Genomic DNA, 21,828 nt, shown 5'->3' with positions numbered 1-21,828 from the left:
AACATTTAGCCTTATTACATTAATTTCGTATGTACTTATTTAGTATTTCCTATATTGTCAACTCTGCCATCGGCTTTTTTAAGTCCACAAATAACTTCCCCCAAAATACTTATCTCCTCCAGATGTCTTCCACCTGAACACAAACACTTGATCCACGATCCTCTTCCATTTCTGAGCCTCTTCATTCATCTCCTAATACAGTCTATCTCTTTGTATTTTCCCATTTATACTTATATGTTTAATTTTTTTCGGTTATTACCATCTTTTTCTTAACACTGGGAAATAACACACGTTCACAGAAATGACTGGTAATCATCCTTTATTTACACATAACTAATAAACACGTTGCGTTCATTATCTTTTCTTTTACCACTTTTTTCCTCAACATTTCGAGTGATACCATCCGCTCCTGATGCCTTAAGACGATTCTAAAGCTTACTTCCACCCTGTGGTTTATCTCAGACGTATTCCTTTGTTCTTTTTCAACACTTACTTATTGTTCCTCCTCGTCCGTACTCATTAAGTCGTGGCTTTATTTGTCAATCTTCCAATGTGTTATTTACAAGCTCAAGGCTGAAGCAAGTCCACCATTAAGAACCCTGAGGACCTTAATTTTCGCTCTAATAAAAATCATCTAACCTTTTATTCTCTTTAGAGACAAGAACATAATCTTATCAACTTTCTGCAGAAGAAGTCTGGTTCACCTTCACTCCCTGGGAACGACTCAACACACAGCGGATGGATATTGGTGTCTTGATGGAGGTTAAACACTACTGATAGTTGGTAAGGAGGAAGCGCCGCTGGTACAGGCAGAGAGGGGAGGAGAACATTCCTCTGGCTCTATAGCTGTCATAAAGTAGCGTTAGTGTCAGACGGAGGTGAACGCCAGGCGCTATTTGATTGATTATTCGTACTGGAGGTACTTTTATGATGGCTTTTGCTATTTACTGGTGTGCTGTTAATGGTGCTGCTGCTGCTGTTGTTGTTGTTGTTGATGCTACTATCGTTGTTGTTGTTTTTGGTGGTACTACTGTTGACGTTTCTGATGCTGTTGTTGCTGCTGTTATTGATGCTGTTGTTAATGATGCTATTATTAAAAATGCTGTTATTACTGTTATTAGTGATGCTGTTGTTGCTGTTATTAATAATGCTGTCGTTGCTGTTATTGATGCTCTGAATAGTGACAATTGTTGCTGTTATTAAGTATTGATGCTGTTACTGTTATTATTGATGCTGTTACTGTTATTATTGATGCTGTTGTTGCTATTGTTACTGTTATTATTGTGCTTTTGTTGTTGTTGTTATTAATGTTACTGATGTTATTGTTATTGATGACGTTGTTGTTATTATTGATGTCATTGATGATGTTACTTGTTATTGCTGTTGTAATTATTCATGCTGTTCTTGTTATTATTGAAGCTGTTCTTGGTGCTTTTGACGTTATTTCTGATGCTGTTGTTGCTGTTACCGATGCTGTCAATATTGGTGTTGCTATTCCTTTTGTGTTACTTGGTACTGTTGTTAGTAATACTTATTTTACCAGATGGCTTTTGTTGATGTTTTTTTTACACAAGGTTTTGAAACGTCAATCATAAAAAGTACTATTATTACTACTACTACTACTCTTAGTGTTACTATTACAACTATACATTATTATGATAGTTTTTTGTTCATTAATATAGGAGCAGATTAAACCAAAACAAACTTTTCTTAAGTGAAACACAACCGGTTGGTAGATTATATTACTGGAATTGATAATTTCAGTCAAATTATATTACTTAATTATAATTGGTCACCCTTAAGCTATATACCATATTTGAGTGTAATATTCCTTTATATAACAATGGTAATATTTCGAAGATGTTTCTTTTTATTTCCAGGTCAGTGCTACTGATGGTTGATAGACTCGACTGTGAGTACATCGAGAGAGAGAGAGAGAGAGAGAGAGAGAGAGAGAGAGAGAGAGAGAGAGAGAGAGAGAGAGAGAGAGACATTGAAAATTATCGTTTCTAGACTATAATTCACACACACACACACACACACACATGTATGTCGATTACACTCCCCTCGTCGTCAATGCTCTGAGCGCGGGTAATATACACAGTAAGTAGGTGCACTGTGTGAGGGGACACCAACAGAAGGTGTGCTCTACACCCTATACAGCGAGACTGACAATATAGTGTTTTGTAGTGTATTGGGGTGTTGTGTGGTGTAGTGTTGCGTGTTGTACTGTAATATAGTGTAGTTTATTGTGGTTTTGTATAGTGCAGTGCTTGTGGTGTATTGTATTTGTTGTGTGGTGTAATATAGTGTAGTGTATTTTATCGTTGTATAGTGTAGTATCTTAGTGTAGTGTAGCGTGGTGTATGATAGTGTAGTGTAGCTACACCACACTACACTATATTACACCACACAGCAATTTGTGTATGGCGACCTGTGGTGTAATGGTTAGCATGTTCGCTTCCCAAGCGAGTGGACCTGGGTTCGATTCCCAGGCAGGGTGAAACTATGGGCAAGTTTCTTTACGCCATCTGCGTCTGTCTACCCAGCAGTAATTGGGACCTGGATGTTAATCGATTTGCGGATTGTGTTCTGGGGTTTTAGTTGGCGAGTTGTCCAGTCTTCTCGTTAACTTAGGGTGTTGGCGACAGCTTCTGCACCTTAAAAAAATTTACACCTATGTGGCCCTTGAGTCGACCTTCCTCGTACACGGGGGGCAATCATTATAGGATAGTGTAGTATGTATGGTATAGCGTGATGTAGGACAGTGTAGCATGGTGTATGACAGTGTAGCGTGGTGTAGGGCAGTGTAGCGTGGTGTATGACAGTGTAGTATGGTGTAGGACAGTGTAGCGTGGTGTATGACAGTGTAGCGTGGTGTAGGGCAGTGTAGCGTGGTGTAGGACAGTGTAGTATGGTGTAGGACAGTGTAGCGTGGTGTAGGACAGTATAGTATGGTGTAGGACAGTGTAGCGTGGTGTAGGACAGTCAAGCGTGGTGCAGGACTGTATAGTATGGTGTAGGACAGTGTAGTATGGTGTGGGACAGTATATCGTGGTGTAGGACAGTGTAGTATGGTGTGGGACACTGTACTATGGTGTAGAGCAGTGTAGTATGGTGCAGGAAAAGCGGCCACCATCGTGCAGGGTAATGTCGTCAATCCACTCGGTGAAATACCTCCGCTAGTTTCCGCTTGTCACGAATTCTAACTATTTTCCGCTACTCCGTGTCGACAATTTCACGCACTTTTTCCATCCCTGGCGCCCCTCGTGTCCATTTAAATCTCTTTTTTTCTCTGACACCCTCTATTGTCAATTTTTCCCACTATATTTATATGTATAGGACCGCCATATTTCTTTTTGGGGCGGGAATCTGTCAAAAACTGAACCGCCTCTCCACTTCGGTCATAACATAGCTATTTCTTTTACTGTTCTTTTACTAACGGGTCACGACAGGGTTTTTTTAGGTGCTTCTGATGAATTGGAAACACGTGTATGTGTCTGTATGTTTTTTTGACTCAGGATATGTAAATGAAAATATGATGAATTTAACTACTACTACTACTACTAACTACTTTTGTTCTTGTTTAAATTACGTGGCCTCCATCCTCCCCCTATAGCCACACCTTCGCCGCCATTTTATTACCTTAAAATTAAATATACTAATACATAAGTAGCTATCCTAGCTGTGTTGAGTTAGTTGAGCCGCAGATCTATGCGGCATTCAGTGACTGTTGCCTCATAGTCAATATCTGCAACTGTTGTCGGCTTTGGGGCCGATGCTCTCGTTCCCCTGAGGCAGAGCAAAGCCGACCTAAGGAGAGAGAAGGACAGTCGACATCTCATCCAGGCTGTAACGTAACTTCTGGGCTGCTGCTTCTGTTCGAATAGCACCTCCGCGAGTCTGGCGTAGAAGCATCTTGCACTTGGTCCCATCCCACCAGAGGTTGTGAACACTAGAGGAGTGAAGCTACCTTGAGCAACGTTCTGAATTCTTTCCCTGTATTCCCTTATCTTGTCGTTCTCGTTCCTCCTGTGTGCAGCATCGAGAGCTAAGTTACGGTGACATGCGGCCATGGGATAAAAAATCCTGATGTCGAAGAAGGCTCGCTGTCCCCGCGTCCAGAATCCTCGAGCATTGACGTCAACATGGGCTTCGTTGGATGTGTTTGAAGTCCTATGTTGGAAATTATCACCGTCCAATGGAAGGAAGGTCGGTTCTACCCTGACATCACGGCAGATTTCCTTCAACATATTTGCTGTGAGATCCCTTACTTCGTCATGCCTCATGCATATGACGCCCCTTTCTTGCACACCATGGCGTGATCGACGTCATAGGAAGAGCCACACACGCATTGGGAGGGCAAACCTTCTACTGGCCTACTGTACCTTAGAGCATTGGCATCTGTAAATTCTTGTTCATTGAGACTGAAACCATTAGCCCTTATCGGTAACGTTGTTAACCAGTTCGAGGCGCCCACCTCCTGCGCTATAGCTACTTTTTTCAAATTCTCTGGTACTTGCAGCAACAGTTGCTGCAACTTATCACTTTGGTCGTGCTGTCGTTCTGTCGTAATGGACCTTCGAATCTTGTTTACTTCATTGGTATCCACCTCCCCTGTTGCGTTCTGAGCTATTATGTGGTCTGTGAGGGCTGCCGTGAGCTTAACTGAGTTTTGTTGTTCGGTGGCAGCTATCTCCTCTGGATTGTTCAATCCCATTCCTCCCAGTCTCGGTGGTAGTGCAAGGAGTGATCTTTCTGCTGGGGTTAAGTGAGGGTGTTTCACTAATTTGGGAATGAAATTGACGCTGATAGCTTCTTCCAGAGGGTGGAGGAGGGGTCCTATATCAGGGATAGTACGCATCAGGTAGTTCCAGCGATGCTTGACTCCATGTGGCTCTGTGTTAGCAATCTCAGACAGAGCTTGGATTTCCCTAACCCACTCATTCACCTTTCCCGTTACGTACTCGGTCTTGAAGTCCGTCGTGCCGATTACTGCACCTAGGTGTCTTTGGCCATCCTTTGTTATTTTGACCTCACTTCCACCGAACACCTCCATTGCCCGTTCATTATGTTCTAGCTTCACAATGAGGAAGGACTTGCTGGCGTTTGAGTGGTACCCTATTTGTGGGCCTCGTGATGTTACCAGGTCCCACCACTTTTTGATGTCCTCCACTTTTCCTGCTCCTGTAAGGTCATCAGCGTATGCCACTTGCTTGACCTCAGTTGTTTCAAGTTTTATTGTGTGTTGGAGCATGGATAGGCCTATTGCGCACATTGCCATTGCAACGGTCCCCCTGCGTTGTTCCCTCGGTTGACTGTATGATGGTATCACCTCTTAGAGCAGGGGTTCTCAACCAGGGGGGAATTTCCCCCCTCAGGTTTTCAAGGGGGGGGGGAAACTGATACTAATATGGAAAAAGTAAAGGATTTTCAGTAATATATGCATATTATTTGGAATGCACTTTTTGAGGCAGACAATCTTGGAAAGGAGGGGGGAATGACATTCTGACATATGGTGAAAGGGGTGCATGGGGCAAACGAGGTTGGGAACCACTGTCTTAGAGCCTTGTTTCTTTACTATATACAGGTCTGATGGATTCCTATAGGAGTTTTCAAAATACATTGCAAAGCTTGGACACTTGATCTTAATGTTGTGCGGTGCGGCCTTGCGGTTAAGTATGTTGAATGCGTTTGAAGCGTCCACCAGGAGAACGGCTTCACAATCGCGCTGCTCAAATATCGTTATCATGGCGTGAATGGCAGCTTCCCCTCCAGCCTGGTGGTCAGCACAAACTTGCAGGTTCCCTGCTGCTGCCCTGACATCATCCTTTACCACCTCCATTTTGCATTTTCCGATGATCCGCTTCAGCACGTCCCCCACCCCTTTCGGCCTACATCCTGGATTCTTATCCAGGGGAATGAGGCGGCAGGCCGTCAGAGCATGAAGGTGTTGGCAGCACGAGGATGCCAGCTTTCTTGCAAGGACGGCAATGGCAGTGCAGAGATCATTTGCTACGGGGCCAAACTTGTTAGTGCTGAGGATGATTCTCCAACCGTTTGCATCCAGACCTGAAGGGCCGGCACCTTCCTGAGTCTTCAGTGCCTTTTTCCACACCATCCCTCCTGTTATTTTCTCGAACAGGACAGCATTTGGTGGGATATAGTCACCCTAGAACCTGATGCCTTCGTCTTCACTTGCAGGGGGATGTATCTGTTTGTTGGTAGAACCCCACCGGAGGATTCCTGTGTGAGAGATCTTACCGCCAAAGACACTTGTCCCACTCGCATTTTGTTTCCAAACTTTCTTGCAACGTCATCGGTGTTTTGCTTTCCGTCTCCTATAAATTTTAGTCTCCTGCAGTACTACTACTACTATTGTTACTACCACTACTTCTAATAGTAATAATAATAATAATAATAATAATAATAATAATAGTAATAAAACGAGGAATGGTAGCCTGAAATCCATATATATCTCTAACTCTCTCTTACATTGCTTTCACTAGTGTTCTCTTAATCCATGTCTTCCTCTGTGGTGTTTACCCTGCTGAAGAATAACCTCCAGATGTCTACCACTGCTTATCCATAAACCATTCGACTTATGACATCCAGTGGCACACACACACACACACACACACACACACACACACACACACACACACACACACACACACACACACACAGCCCAGTCCCAACCATTGTAAAAATTATCAATAACATGTAATAAATCAGTGTATTCACTCCCAGTAAACACTGCTCCCTACACTGTCACTATGTTGAAATGAACTGTAGTTTGAGCTGATCCCCATCTAAGTTACTATATGTCTTATTTGTGTTACTTATGTCACTTGTATATTATTTGTAATTCGTAACCCATTCCCCAAATATGTAACTGTATATTTTCAGCCTTCTGGCTGCCAAGCTCTTTCAATAAACCGTTAATTATTATTATTATTATTATTATTACACACACACACACACACACACACACACACACACACACACACATTCACTCACAATCCTTTCCACTTTCTTAAAATTTCTCTTAGTTATTTAATATTCCCATTACCATCACTTGACTCTCGCACAACGAACCTCACACTGCAGTAAATGTCTTCCCAGAACCTCTCTCTTTTATCTTCTGTTTTATTATTGCTCGTGCGTGAAGGTGGCCAGCACACGCCAGACGACCTCTTAAGACAAGTTAAAATACATAACCCGGTAGACTAACCCTTAATTTAGTGTATCAAGAGGCATTGTTTCCGGCATTGCACTCGACCACCTAAATTTCCCCAACTATAAACCTAGACTATCCATGTTCAGTTCGGTGCCCTGAAGCGTGAACCAACGACCCTTAGGACGGGGGGTGAATGTTGTATCCACTCGGCCGTTGCAACATTCTTCAAACACGTATACATTCGCATTATCTCATCCCTCATCCTCCATCGTTTAACCCTGCAGGAGCTTACTTCCCTTCCACCATTCACATTTGTTTCACTCACAGCCAAAGGAATTCTAGATCCCTTCATTCATTGTTACGTCAGCATCTGTTTTCTTGTCATTCAAATTGTATCCACTCACACCAGCACACCCCAGTCTTCTTTGTTCTCCATTCTTTTAGGAAACAGAAATACAGGAGAGAAGGTTAATGCATCCACCAAGCCCCGAGGTTAATTTATATTAATATTATTATTATTATTATTATTATTATTGTTATTATTATTATTATTATTATTATTATTGTTATTATTATTATTATTATTATTATTATTATTATTATTATTATTATTATTATTGTTATTATTATTATTATTATTATTATTATTATTATTATTATTATTATTATTATTATTATTATTTTCTTTTCTTTGAGGACGTGTTTACTTCCACAAATCTGGGTTGACCCTTAAAGCCCACTCAGGCGGCGACGGCTGGAAAACATGTGTGTTTATCTCGACCAGGGGAGGAACTAGCGAGGGAGAGATGGTAAGGGCTGGTGAGGGCTGGTGAAGGATGGGGAGAGCTGGTAAGGGATGGGGAAAAATGGTGAAGGATGGGAAGAGCTGGTGAGGGTTCGTAAGGGCTGGGGAGGGCTGGTAGGATTTATTTTAGGGAATTAATTTGAGATCCTTTTTTGTTTCGGTAGATACGTAGGAAATGCTTAAAGATCCTTCAGTTGGGTAATGTAGGAAAGATTAGAGTCCATTTGTGAGATACTGTAGGTCCCCAAAAAGGAGATGGGCGGGTATACAGGTACTATACAGTGATGGGCGGGTATACAGGTACTATACAGTGATGGGGCGGGTATACTATAAGTGATGGGCACTATACGGGTATACAGGTACTATATAGTGATGGGCGGGTATACAGGTACTATACAGTGATGGGCGGGTATACAGGTACTATACAGTGATGGGCGGGTATACAGGTACTGATGGGCGGGGTATACAGGTGATGGGCGGTATACAGGTACTATACAGTGATGGGCGGGTATACAGGTACTATACAGTGATGGGCGGGTATACAGGCAGTGATGGGCGGGTATACAGGTACTATACAGTGATGGGCGGGTATACAGGTACTATACAGTGATACAGGTACTATATAGTGATGGGCGGGTATACAGGTACTATACAGTGATGGGCGGGTATACAGGTACTATACAGTGATGGGCGGGTATACAGGTACTATAGTGATGGGCGGGGTACTATACATTGATGGGGGTATACAGGTACTATACAGTGATGGGCGGGTATACAGGGTATATATAGTGATGGGCGGGTATACAGGTACTATACAGTGATGGACGGGTATACAGGTACTATACAGTGATGGGGGTATACAGGTACTATACAGTGATGGCGGGTATACAGGTACTATACACTGAGGGGCGGGTATACAGGTACTGATATACAGTGATGGACGGGTATACAGGTACTATACAGTGATGGACGGGTATACAGGTACTATACAGTGATGGGTGTATACAGGTACTATACAGTGATGGGCGGGTATACAGGTACTATACACTGACGGGTATACAGGTACTATACAGTGATGGGCGGGTATACAGGTACTATACACTGAGGGGCGGGTATACAGGTACTATACAGTGATGGGTAGGTATACAGGTACTATACTATACAGTGATACATGGGCAGGGTATACAGGTACTATACAGTGATGGGCGGGTATACAGGTACTATATAGTGATGTAAGGGTATACAGGTACTATACAGTGAGGGGCAGGGGTACTATACACTGAGGGGTATACAGGTTCTATACAGTGGAGAACACATATAAGGGTTATACAATTCAGTGAAGAACAATTATACAAGTTATACATACATTGAAGAACGGATGTAGAACGTGTTTCACAATGCATCGTTAAGGGCAGAGAAGTAGATAGAGAAGTCCTTAAAGATGGTAAGGAGAGGAGGGGTTAGGGAGAGAGAGAGGGGTTAGGGGATGAGAGAGGGAGAGGGGGGGTGAGAGGGTGAGAGAGATGGGGGGTGAGAGAGAGGGGACAAGGAGAGCGGAGAAAGAGAGAGAGGGGAGAGATAAGGAGAGAAAAGGCGGGTTAAGGAGAGAGAGAGAAAGAGGTTAAGGAGAGAGAGAGAGAGAGAGAGAGAGAGAAGGGGTTAAGGACAGAGAGAGAGATACAGAGGGGTTAAGGAGAAAGAGAGAGAGGGGGAGAGAAAAGGGGGGTTAAGGACAGAGAGAGAGAGAAAGAGGGGGTTAAGGATAGAGAGAGAGAGAGAGAGAGAGAGAGAGAGAGAGAGAGAGAGAGAGAAGGGGGTTAAGGACAGAGAGAGATAGAGAGGGAGTAAACATGAGACTCCTCCGCTCACTCACTCTTAGCCTCAGCTCATATCCCTTGAGGTAGAATTTGTTGTTTATATTGTTATTTTTTTTATGTCTGTCTGTCTATCTGTTTTTTTATTATTTCTTTATTCATCTGTGGATTTCTCTTATTCTCTTCCTGTCTATCTCATATTTTTCCTTCGCCAAAATTATCATGACTCGTCTTTCTCTCTCTCTCTCTCTCTCTCTCTTTTCGTTCTTCTCCAAAACTATTAAAACCAACCCATAAGCTTCTGACGGGAGGAAAAAAATCGTGTAGGGGAAAAAATATGGACAGCAGTCAACATTTTTTTTCCCCCCCAGTATGTTCAAGGTAGGAAATACAGATAAACACTGATATAGCCTCGGGTCTCGCCTCCCTGTCACCTCTGCATGATTCGCCTGGGAATGAAAAAATGATAGGACGAGCGAGTTGGAAGAAGAGACTGGGCGTTGACTTTTTTCTTTTTTTCCTTCTTTCTTTTTTTTATTTTTTTTGCTGTCAACGCGGAATGACGCACGAGAGAGAGAGAGAGAGAGAGAGAGAGAGAGAGAGAGAGAGAGAGAGAATGTCGCGATAAGATGAAAAAAGAGAATGAAGAGATAAAAGGAAATATATAATAATAATTACAGAATAGGGAGAAAATGAGGTTAGAAAAGAATGTCGTAATAAGATAAAAAAAAAGAAGAAATAAACAGAAGTACAATGAGAACAAGAGAACATCGTGATAAAGCAAGAAAATAATGCAAATATAATAAGAAAATGATAAGAAGATGGAGATAAGACCTTTCGCCTCTTCTTCTTTCAAACTAAATTTTTCAGGAGGTCAACGAGGAGTCACCTATTGACCTTCTTTCTTAGTTCAGGGTTGTGGTAGGAGATCCAAGAATACATTTCACCTTCTTTCCTTCCTCTTATTCCCATTCTTCATGTAACTCCTATTCTTTATCACTCATTATCTTTCCCTCATTATTCTCACTTACAATCTTACTCACTTTTGTCTTTTTCCTCCTATTCTACCTTTCACTTTTTTTTATTCCTGTTGCTGCTGTTTTTCCTTTCCCTCTACCTTCTCATTCCCTCTACCTTCTCATTCCCTCTCTCTTCTCCCCTTCTCTCTCTCCTTCCCCCCGTTAATCCTCTCATTCCCATCCCTGTTCCCAACTTGATCTTCCCTCGCTTACCCTCATTCTCTTTCACAACCATTACCACGTCAGTTAAGCCAAGACTGCTGTGTCATTCAGGTCCATGTTCACACAGGTCATTCAGGTTCATTTAAGTTGTGATTCAGGCCCATGCACAGGTCATTTGGGTTCAACCGCAGGTCATTCAGGTTCAGGTTCGAGCAGGGTATTCAGGTGTAGTGAAGGGCCATACTTAGTCTTCAATCCAGGTAAAATTAATTTGCACGTCGTGAATATACCTTATTCCAGGTGTGAATAGAAACATACTTGGGTATAGTGATGGTGATTAATAGCTAGTAAATCTCTCTCTCTCGTTGTCTGTATCGAAATTTTTCCTCATTGATTTATTAATTACTTCCTTATTTCCATGTTCACTCTTAACAAGCAGGAGGAGAGGAGAGTGCAAGACCTCGGGGAGAGATTAATTTCCACCTGAAGTTTAATCCTGGTTAAGCTCAACATTGAATCTGGTTTGATTAAGTTCTGGACAGTGAGGGTGTTGGTGAGTCACGCCCCAAGCTGCTGCACCGCTGTATATATTAATTTTCTCGTGGTTTATATAAATTAATAAGCGGGGAACAGATCTCTTCGTTTTCTTAGCTTGATATTATGATCTGCGTTGTGTTAGAGAGAGAGAGAGAGAGAGAGAGAGAGAGAGAATTCATGACTGGGAAAGTGAAAGTGAGTCTGGTAGGCGGATATAACACACCGTAAACCAAGTCTTTTTTTTTTCTCGATACACAAGGAGGCAGTGTGTCCAGCACTGCCCTCCTAACACCTTCACTTCCTGGGTTGTAAAGTTAGGTTCCCATTAACAGTTGGGTGAACTTTAGGATTCCCCGGACGTTAACCAGCGACCCTTAAGACAGAAGTCGAGTGCAGTATCCACTCGGCTGCCGCAACCCACAGAAGCAGTCCCACACGAGTCAAGGTGAAGGGGTATAAGGGGATTATAGAGAAAAGGAATATTAAATCAATTACCTAATATTTCCACATAACCTCCCAGTACATCACACACACACACACACACACACACAGCAGTCACAGTGGGTGCCCATCCTCTCCAGCTGGTGCAGTCGCCAAATTCCTGGGTGTAACTATAGACAACAAACTTGACTGGAAGGCCCATGTAAATAACACAGTCAAGGCAGCCTCGTACCGTCTCTACATGCTACGACGACTTAGGTCACTTGGGACACCCACGCCAGAGCTGAGGACCATCTACAACGCCTTTATTCTCCCCAAACTAACGTATGCGTCACCAGCCTGGTCGTCTTCTCTCAACTCCACCCAACAACGTCAGCTAGAGAAGGTACAGAAAAGGGCCTGCAGAATCATGCTCGGCGCAGAATACTCCGGCTACACCAACGCTCTCTCCACCCTGGAAATGCCATCCCTCAGTGACCTCCACCACCAAGCACTGGAAAGGTTTGGCAGTGGACTACTGCACCACCCTCGTCATCGCCACCTCCTGCCACCTGCAGCCCCCCACCCAACTCGCGCAGTCCGCCACTACAACAAAATTCAGCCCATAAGAGCCCGCACCGATAGATATAAGAACAGCACCATCCCATCTATTGTTAAAATAATAAACAACTCCTGATTTATGTACTGTACAGCCACCGGCTGCAACTCTATTAATAAACCGTTTATTATTATTATTATTACACACACACACACACACACACACACACACACACACACACACACACGTTCCTCTCCTTGAACCATACATGACTCCTTCCCACATCATAACACTGGAAGCGCTGCCAAGCTAGCTAACTTCCTTAATGGTTCAGGGAGACAAATAATACAGTTAGTTAAAGTCTGGACTGCAGGGCGGGCGAGAGACAAACACCCAGCACTGGTCTCCGCCATATGGTCGTGGTGTTATGAGCCGTGTGAGGGCGGTCATGTGCACAGTCTTGACAGAAGGACAGCACGTATCTTCCTAACGGCTACAGGCATACCGTCTCAGGCTGTTACGCCTCCTTCACGACCTCACACAACGTAACACAACGACATACAGGCTGTGTTGTTGTGATAATCGTCTGATAGTCCGAAAATGACTTTATCTTTCTTTCTTTCTTTCTTTCTTTCTTTCTTTCTTTCTTTCATGTGGGAGTGTATGTGTGTAACAATACCCCATGAAACGAGTCAACAGCAGTAGTGATCAACAGAGCCCAAACTCCCGTGTAACATAAGCCGACGTATAAGAGTCGCCGTCACCCATGAGTTAATGAAACGGTAAAAACTCAGGCCAGATGCTTCCTCCACAAACAAAAAACAAAGCAAATATCTGGAAATAAAAAGACTCGCTCCCTGCAACACTCATTTCAACACGACGCTAATTAAAACCTTCGACGTAAATCATTTTTATGGATTTTTTTCTTCTCTTTTCTTTTTCGTAGAATTGGCTTCATCGTTGAGTGTGTTTGTTTATACGATAATAATCTTGATATTTCGTTTCGTTTCACTTCTGACGTTGAGATAGATAGATAGATATTAAGATAGATAAAGAGAGAGAGAGAGAGAGAGAGAGAGAGAGAGAGAGAGAGAGAGAGAGAGAGAGTGTCGAATTACACTTAAGGTTATTTTAACTTCAAGATGAAACGGAAATAGCTGTTTTGTTCATATACTATACTGTACTATCTATCAGTTACAAAAAAGAGAATAATCGGTAACCTTCCTTAAATTCATGAATCAAGATGACAATTATTTATAATGTAAATCTGATTTCCAAGTTTTTTTTTGTGAATGTCACATGACGGCAGCTGGGTACTTGGGATTCTGTGTGTGTGTGTGTGTGTCTATGTGCTGGCTACATGTGCTAAGGTGTACGCTTGTGGTGTTCCCTGGGTTGAGTGCGTGTCCTTTCGTGCCTGTGTGTGACCTTTTGTGAGTGTATGCTACCATCCTTGAATTTACCTATCCTCCTGTGTATGTATAATAATAATAATAATAATAATAATTAACGGTTTATTGAAAAAAATTTCTGCAGCCCGAAGGCTGAAAATATACATTGGACATAAATGACTTATTACATACATTGGTGGTTAAACAAAAGCCTTCATTAGAGAAAGGTAAAGGAACATACAGTGAACATACAGATTAATGTAGGTGTTGAACAGCAAACTCGTAGTGTAGTAACTCCCTCCCAGATGGTGTTAGGAGGAACTCACGTGGTGTAGTAGCTCCCTCAGATGGTGTTATGAGGGACCTGGCGTGGTGTAGTAATTCCCTCGCAGATGGTGTTATGAGGGGCCTCACGTGGTGTAGTAGTTCCCTCAGATGGTGTTATGAGGGGCCTCACGTGGTGTATTAACTCCCTCACAGATGGTGTTATGAGGGGCATCACGTGGTGTAGTAATTCCTTCACAGATGGTGTTATGAGGGGCCTGACGTGGTGTAGTAATTCCCTCACAGATGGTGTTTGAGGGACTTGAGTGGTAATTCCCTCACGTGGTGTAGTAATTCCCTCACAGATGGTGTTATATGAGTGAGGTTTGGTCTTAGGCCTTCCTATCGTAGACGGATTAACACATCGCTGGTTGTTGTTGGGTCTCACGGGCCTCACTGGGTACCTGGGACCTCACTGTGTGAAGGTTAACTTGGGTACGACTGTTACTGTTGAGTTGTTCTCACTGACTTAAGCACTGTTCACCACTGTTCACCTCTGTTTAACACTGGTTCCATTCCTGGGACCTAACTGTGTACGTTGGTACGACTGTTACTGTTGAGTTGTTCTCACTGACTTAAGCACTGTTCACCACTGTTCACCTCTGTTTAACACTGGTTCCGTTCCTTTCCTAAATGAAGTTGTAACTTCTGGCGAGAACTTGTTGATATTCCGGTGGGGAGGAGGGTTCAGGGGAGGGGGTTGGTATGGGCCAACTTAACAGTTGACCTGGCTGCTCCGAGAGGAGCGCCAGGTACGTCTTGACCCTTCGGTGGTCAAGGATGTAGTGTGTGTGTGTGTGTGTGTGTGTGTTTTCATTGTATGCTTGACTATATGAATGTGTACCTGCTTGTGTCTTACCGTGTATGAATTTATTTGCGTGCCCATGCTTTCGTCTTTAACTGTCCATGCCCACCTGCCCATACCTGCCCACACCTGTACCTGCTTGCGTCAATCCGTCAATGTTATCACCGAGTGTGTCAATGTCCCACTCAATGATATACCCTCTTGCCTCATACTGTATTGATGTGTGAGTGGAATGATTCAGGCTTCCCTTATACTGTGTTAGTGGAATGTTTCACTTCCCCCTTACATTCGGTCACTGGAACGTTTCACTCCTCCCTTACACTCGGTCACTGGAACGTTTCACTCCTCCCTTACACTCGGTCACTGGAACGTTTCAGCTTCACGCACATGTTAACTAGCCGTGTTTCACTTCTCAATTTGCCTATTGTTTAGAGTAAAAGCCAGGTATCCAATTTCCATAATGAAGTTAATTAATGATTTTAATGAGATTTGCCCCACCTGTTCACGTGTTCGTTCACAGTGTTTTTGTCCTTGGCATTTTTTGGCTGGTGGCCGAATACAACTTCCCGCGTGATATGGTTGGAATCTGTTACCAAAATACCACTAATTTTTCCCCCCTTCTTTTTATTTCGATTTTTTTTTCACGTACGACTGTTTGAGATTTTGTTATTTTGTTTTATTTAATCTGAGCCTTTCTGGGTTTTTTAGGGAGTGATTAATTAAGTTTTTAGTGCGGTTTTTTTTTTGTTTGGTAATAAATTTTCGAATTAGTTTTTCAGAATTTTTTGTATTTTCTAGTTAATTAATTTTCGTGTCTTTTGTTTCGCCTTTTTTTATTAACTTTATTATTTCCTTGTGATATTTACGCATATTATTGGTTGGTAAATAAGCTTCGATTTTTTATCCATGCGATTTTGTTTTTGTTAATTGTAGTTTGCCTTCATGTGTGTGTGTGTGTGTGTGTGTGTGTGCGTGTGTGTGTGTGCGTGTGTGTGTGTGTGTTTTGTAGAGAAGGGAATGTTTTTGTCCTTTTTGACTCTCCCACTTATGTAAGCTTTCAGTGCGTTTCTTCCTTTCCTTTGTGTTACTTTCACTAGGTGTATTGTTTCACTTTGTGTGTTGTTTTCGCTGAGTGTGTTACTTTCACTGGGTGTGTTACTTTCACTAGGTGTGTTGCTTTTACTGGGTGTATTTTTTTTCACAGCACTTACTAGCTCCACGGCAGATTCTACTTTCACCCTACTTATTCTTCTCGCGATACATAGTTTGCTTTCACTAATGTACCGCTTTTACTACGCATTCCTTTCACTCTAGGGACTACTTACACTAGGTGGTGCTTTCATTGGAGGTGTACAACTTTCCCTGTATATATATATATATATATATATATATATATATATATATATATATATATATATATATATATATATATATATATATATATATATATATATATAATTGATAACCACAAGGAAAGAAAACACAAGTTCCCAAGCCTTTCGTGTAATTCACATCTTCAGGGGTGAGTACAGGCTGGTCTTACTCACCTGAAATATATATATATATATATATATATATATATATATATATATATATATATATATATATATATATATATAATGTAGATCATTTATTTTAGGTTATATTTAGTTTAAGTAATACTTAATAGTTACCTGAATTGGAAATAATACTCCCTATTAAAATAATAGTCTTGTGCGAGTCACATTCCTTTGCCTGCGTGTCCCTACCAGCTACCGTTGAATGTCAAATTACCTGGCATCGTCAGTTCCTTAACGATCGTGACCAGAAAACACAACACTCACCATCTTCAGTAAAACCATTAATTCCTGACCTCCATCACATTAACAAACCTTGAGTATCAATTTATATTGCAGGATATCTTAACTTTATAATTTGTACTTAGTTTGATGTAATATAAACTACGACATTGCCACTTAAAGGTAATCCCCATTTCGAGTGTTTATTTAATGCGCATAACGTAATGTAAATATTCTTGTCCTGATATCAACCAATTCGACAATATATTACTTTTACTACTTTCTTCTACTGCTGTGTGTCCAACTTTCTCTGCATGAAAATTTTTATGTGCATCACGTCATACACACACACACACACACACACACACACACACACACAGAGATGATCAGGTTGTCCTGGTACGAACTTATTGGCAGTAAACAGGGACACACAATGCCCGTTTTTCTTCATCGAGGACCAACAGTCTGTCTGAGGCTGTAAACATTGTTGCTGTCCGCTGCTGCTGTTGCTCCACCTGCTAACACTGCTGTTACTCCACCTACTAACACTGCTGCTGTTATTCCCACCTACTTTACTGATGCTACTCTTCCAGTGTGCCTCTGTTACTGCTGCTGCTAGTAACGATGATGATGATGATGATGATGATGATGATGATGATGATGATGATGATAACGTAGACACAATTTTTGATGTTATAGCTTTCTTGACCCCTGCTAGAAGCTGTCAGCTTATGTTCACACACACACACACACACACACACACACACACACACACACACACACACATACACACACATACACACACACACTATCCAGAGTTACCTTAGATGCGCCATATGGATTGACGTGTCATGGAGGTCATGCTTTCCAGTGTCTGTGTTGTTATACTGACTATGTGATGACAAGTGCTGGTCCTTTGGAAATATTGTTATGGTTTGTTGGGATTTCTGCAGTTATAATTTTAGGATTTTCTTTATATAAAATGTATGTTTACTATTTATAATTGCTCTTTTATTGATTTATTCGTCTTTGTTTTTCTAATTTATCTTCTTCCTTGAATGTTTGTTTTTCTCTTTGTTATCTACTGATCCTCTCTGTCTGAAGGCCAAGTAAGAACTGGTCTGACAGTTTGAGGAAGGTAAGATTTGGGATTGAGAGTCAGCCAGGTGTTTTACTCGTGGTCTGGGGAGCTGGACACGAGAATGCTTCCTTGGTTAATTTAGTTTGAAGAATAAAACTTGGGGCTACCTGAGAAAAGATGAGAAAATTTGCATTCTTTCACACTGTTGGTAGAATATTTTGTTATCTCTGGTCTTGAGGTAATGCAGGGACAAAATTACTTATCCAATAGCTTTAATCTAACTTGTAGAAATTACTTTTACTTCTTCCTCGCTTGGGAGACTACGAAAGCAATTTATTTCTAATTTCGTCGTCTCATCAAGCCTGGAAAACCATCAACGCAGATTGGGGACGACGTCAGAAGCTCACACTAGCATATTCGCTGGTGTTGATCTCATTGTAAGCCTGACGTCGGTCAGTGTAGCGCCGTGGTGGACGTGGTGGTGTGGGCCGCTTCTCCTGCATACTTAGTGTTGTTTAGGCTCTTCTGGAGCTTCTCTGCAAGACGGAGATAACAGGATCCCTGTGCTGGTGGTGGCTCTGAATTCTTATCGTGCAAGAAGGTTTGTGGCTGTGTTTTGACGGTGTACTTTCTTCTTTGTGTGTGTGTGTGTGTGTGTGTGTGTGTGTGTGTATGCTACTTAAGGTGAGAGAGGGGGACAGGCTGTGAGTACGTACAAGTGTGTAGTTTTGTGTTTACTGTACGAGTTTCCAGTCCTTTCATTTTCCCCTCTCCTCCATCCCTCCTATTCTTTTCTTTCGCCTCTCACCCTTCACTCCTCTCCCTCCCTCCCTCCTCCCTCTTCCTTTATCACGACAGGGGCTATATAAGTGCCCCACTGGTAGACCTCGCCCATAATTGCACGTATAACTTACTATATACACAGTAACTCGTGGCTATTAAACTGAAACTTTCTTCATTACTGTTATCATCAACTTACTCCTTCCTCTATTCACTTACTCCTAGATTATCACTAATTACTTTATTCCTCCCCTACTTTTAGAACTTACTTTAATCACTGACTATAACATACAGTCCTTGCTTTTAGTCACGAATCTTGACTCTTTTGTACATTCTTTTACAACCAAATAATTTAAGCTCCTCTGACGCCTTTCATCATTCACGTACAGTCGTCTGCAGTATACCTGGAGTTTAAATATGATATAAACAACACAAGTTGCCACATCTCACAAAACATACCAACCACTGTACCAGGTATAAGTGCAGCTGATTGTACCTCTAATGTATGCTTAACCACCCTGTGTCTATGTTTTTTTTTTAAGATTTTTTGTTCGTATGCCTTAATTTTTTTATTTAGTTATATTGGACTTACTTATAAGCAAAAACGATATGCTACTCTCAGATTAGGTTAGGTTTTGGTTAATTCAAGTTGGATTTCTCAAAGGATGTTCGTAATATAATTATTCCTTGTAACTTTTGATGTAGAATATACCTGACAGGTTAGTGTAAGAACAAATGGAACAACCATAAATATCATGACAATATTATACTGAGAATTTACCTTGACTTATTTGTCGCGTTCACGTGGCACAATTAAGGCGAAATTAATCTATAAAACCTGTTTCTAAATCATCCAATATCGCCCATTATCATTTTATTTCGTCGGGTTGTCTGGGGAAAAATAAACATCAATTTGATTTTCGTTTCCTTGGAACCTCAGTCCTTCACTTCCAGGCACCAAATTCCATCTACTGTCGACATTATTAAGTCTTTCTGGATCATGTTATTTTGATCTCGTTATGAAAGGTAGAAGTGATTAGTATATCCTTACGTACACATATCTATCTACCTGTCCATGAATGATGTAAGAGGTGAGGTAACAGGTTAACAACAGTCTTTTCTAACTTGTCTTTCTTTTTAATCTTACGCTGTTACATCATCTGTGACATATACTTGTGATGGTAATAATCAGTAATGTAATCCATAACATAATCCTAGTCTTGTAAATTTTCCCATAACATTTTTCCCCTCAGTACTTTATTGCAAACTTTCTCAATCTAAAACAAAATGTCGTTTTTCCTGATTTATTCCCCATGTAATGAAACTCAGTGATGTCTGAGTTTTTATTTATTGTTATTTATTTATTTATTTATTTTTTATTTGTTTATTGTGTTTTACGTTACAGTTAGGAAAAGTTCGTGGAAAAAAAAACAAAAAATCAGAAATAATTATAGCTGTTGGCATTTTTTATTTGTTTTATTTATTTATTTTAATTATTAATGGATTCGTGTAATTATTAATTATTGTTTACGTGCATAAAGACCTTATAGTTGTTGAAGCGCATTAATAATATTATAACGTCATTGTGGTAATTCTGCAATCTCAAATTATATTGTTGTTGTTGTTGATAGGATATTGTTCCTATCGTCTGGTAGTTCTGGTGATTATTGGAAATGTTATTGATTTTTTTTTTTTGGGGGGTATTCTTCTCTCTGTTCTCGATATTTTTCTCAAATATTTTTTTCATAATAATCTTTCCTGTAGATATTATAATAGGTTTTCATTGTTAAATTATCTAAAGAAAGAACCTTTGTTTAGTCAGGTAATTTAGTCTTATGTTAGTTTAGAAAGCTTATGTTTACCCCATAACAGTTATTCTTAGATCTAAGTCAGAGTATATAAATAGAATATTATTTACGTCCTAGCAAGAGGATGGTAATGACTTGTGAGTGTGTGTGTGTTGATATCTTGTTGTCTTACGTGTACTGTTTAACACCTATTTTCATGTTCATTAGGTCATACATACATACATACATTACATACATACATACACACATACCGAGAATATCTGTTTCTCTTTGAATTGTCAACTCCTCCTCCTCCTCCTCCTCCTCCTCCTCCTCCTCCTCCTCCTCCTCCTCCTCCTCCTTCTTCTTCTTCTTCTTCTTCTTCTTCTTCTTCTTCTTCTTCTTCTTCTTCTTCTTCTTCTTCTTCTTCTTCTTCTTCTTCTTCTTCTTCTTCTTCTTCTTCTTCTTCTTCTTCTACCTCTTCTTCTTCTTCTTCTTTTCTTCTTCTTCTTCTTCTTCTTCTTTTCTTCTTTCTTCTTCTTCTTCTTCTTCTTCTTCTTCTTCTTCTTCTTCTTCTTCTTCTTCTTCTTCTTCTTCTTCTTCTTCTTCTTCCTTTCTTCTTCTTCTTCTTCTTCTTCTTCTTCTTCTTCTTCTTCTTCTTCTTCTTCTTCTTCTTCTTTCTTCTTCTTCTTCTTCTTCTTCTTCTTCTTCTTCTTCTTCTTCTTCTTCTTCTTCTTCTTCTTCTTCTTCTTCTTCTTCTTCTTCTTCTTCTTCTTCTTCTTCTTCTTCTTCTTCTTCCTTTCTTCTTCTTCTTCTTCTTCTTCTTCTTCTTCTTCTTCTTCTTCTTCTTCCTTCTTCTTCTTCCTTCTTCTTCTTCTTCTTCTTCTTCTTCTTCTTCTTCTTCTTCTTCTTCTTCTTCTTCTTCTTCTTCTTCTTCTTCTTCTTCTTCTTCTTCTTCTTCTTCTTCTTCTTCTTCTTCTTCTTCTTCTTCTTCTTCTTCTTCTTTCTTCTTCTTCTTCTTCTTCTTCTTCTTCTTCTTCTTCTTCTTCTTCTTCTTCTTCTTCTTCTTCTTCTTCTTCTTCTTCTTCTTCTTCTTCTTCTTCTTCTTCTTCTTCTTCTTCTTTCAGTCTGAGTACATGTTCCATTATCTGGCGGGTCTTAATCCGTATAGGCCGTCCAATCGAGACTCTGCACGTGTTTCTCGAGCAAATGTTTCAGAACAGACCCACGCCGGCTTATAGTGCCAGACACACATACTCTTGTTAGTCACCAGAGGGCCGCCACACAGTACCTACGCCCGGCTTATAATTGCCAGACACACATACTGCTTGTTAGTCACCGGAGAGGCCGCCACACAGTACACCACGCCGGCTTATGGTGCCAGAC

At 41.0% G+C, this 21,828-nt stretch overlaps 1 non-coding gene across 1 annotated transcript; it reads left to right on the top strand.

Annotated features, from left to right (window-relative positions):
• Positions 1-2,430: 2,430 nt before the first annotated feature.
• On the top strand, positions 2,431-2,504 carry Trnag-ccc. Its single transcript has one exon. It is a non-coding gene; the product is annotated as a tRNA-Gly (tRNA).
• The last annotated feature ends 19,324 nt before the right edge of the window (positions 2,505-21,828 follow it).

The sequence above is a fragment of the Homarus americanus genome, unplaced genomic scaffold (genome assembly GCF_018991925.1).
Source record: "Homarus americanus isolate GMGI-L3 unplaced genomic scaffold, GMGI_Hamer_2.0 scaffold1978, whole genome shotgun sequence".
Lineage (NCBI taxonomy): Eukaryota > Metazoa > Arthropoda > Malacostraca > Decapoda > Nephropidae > Homarus > Homarus americanus.
Note: the sequence above shows the minus strand (reverse complement) of the source record. Positions and strands in the feature narration are given on the sequence as shown.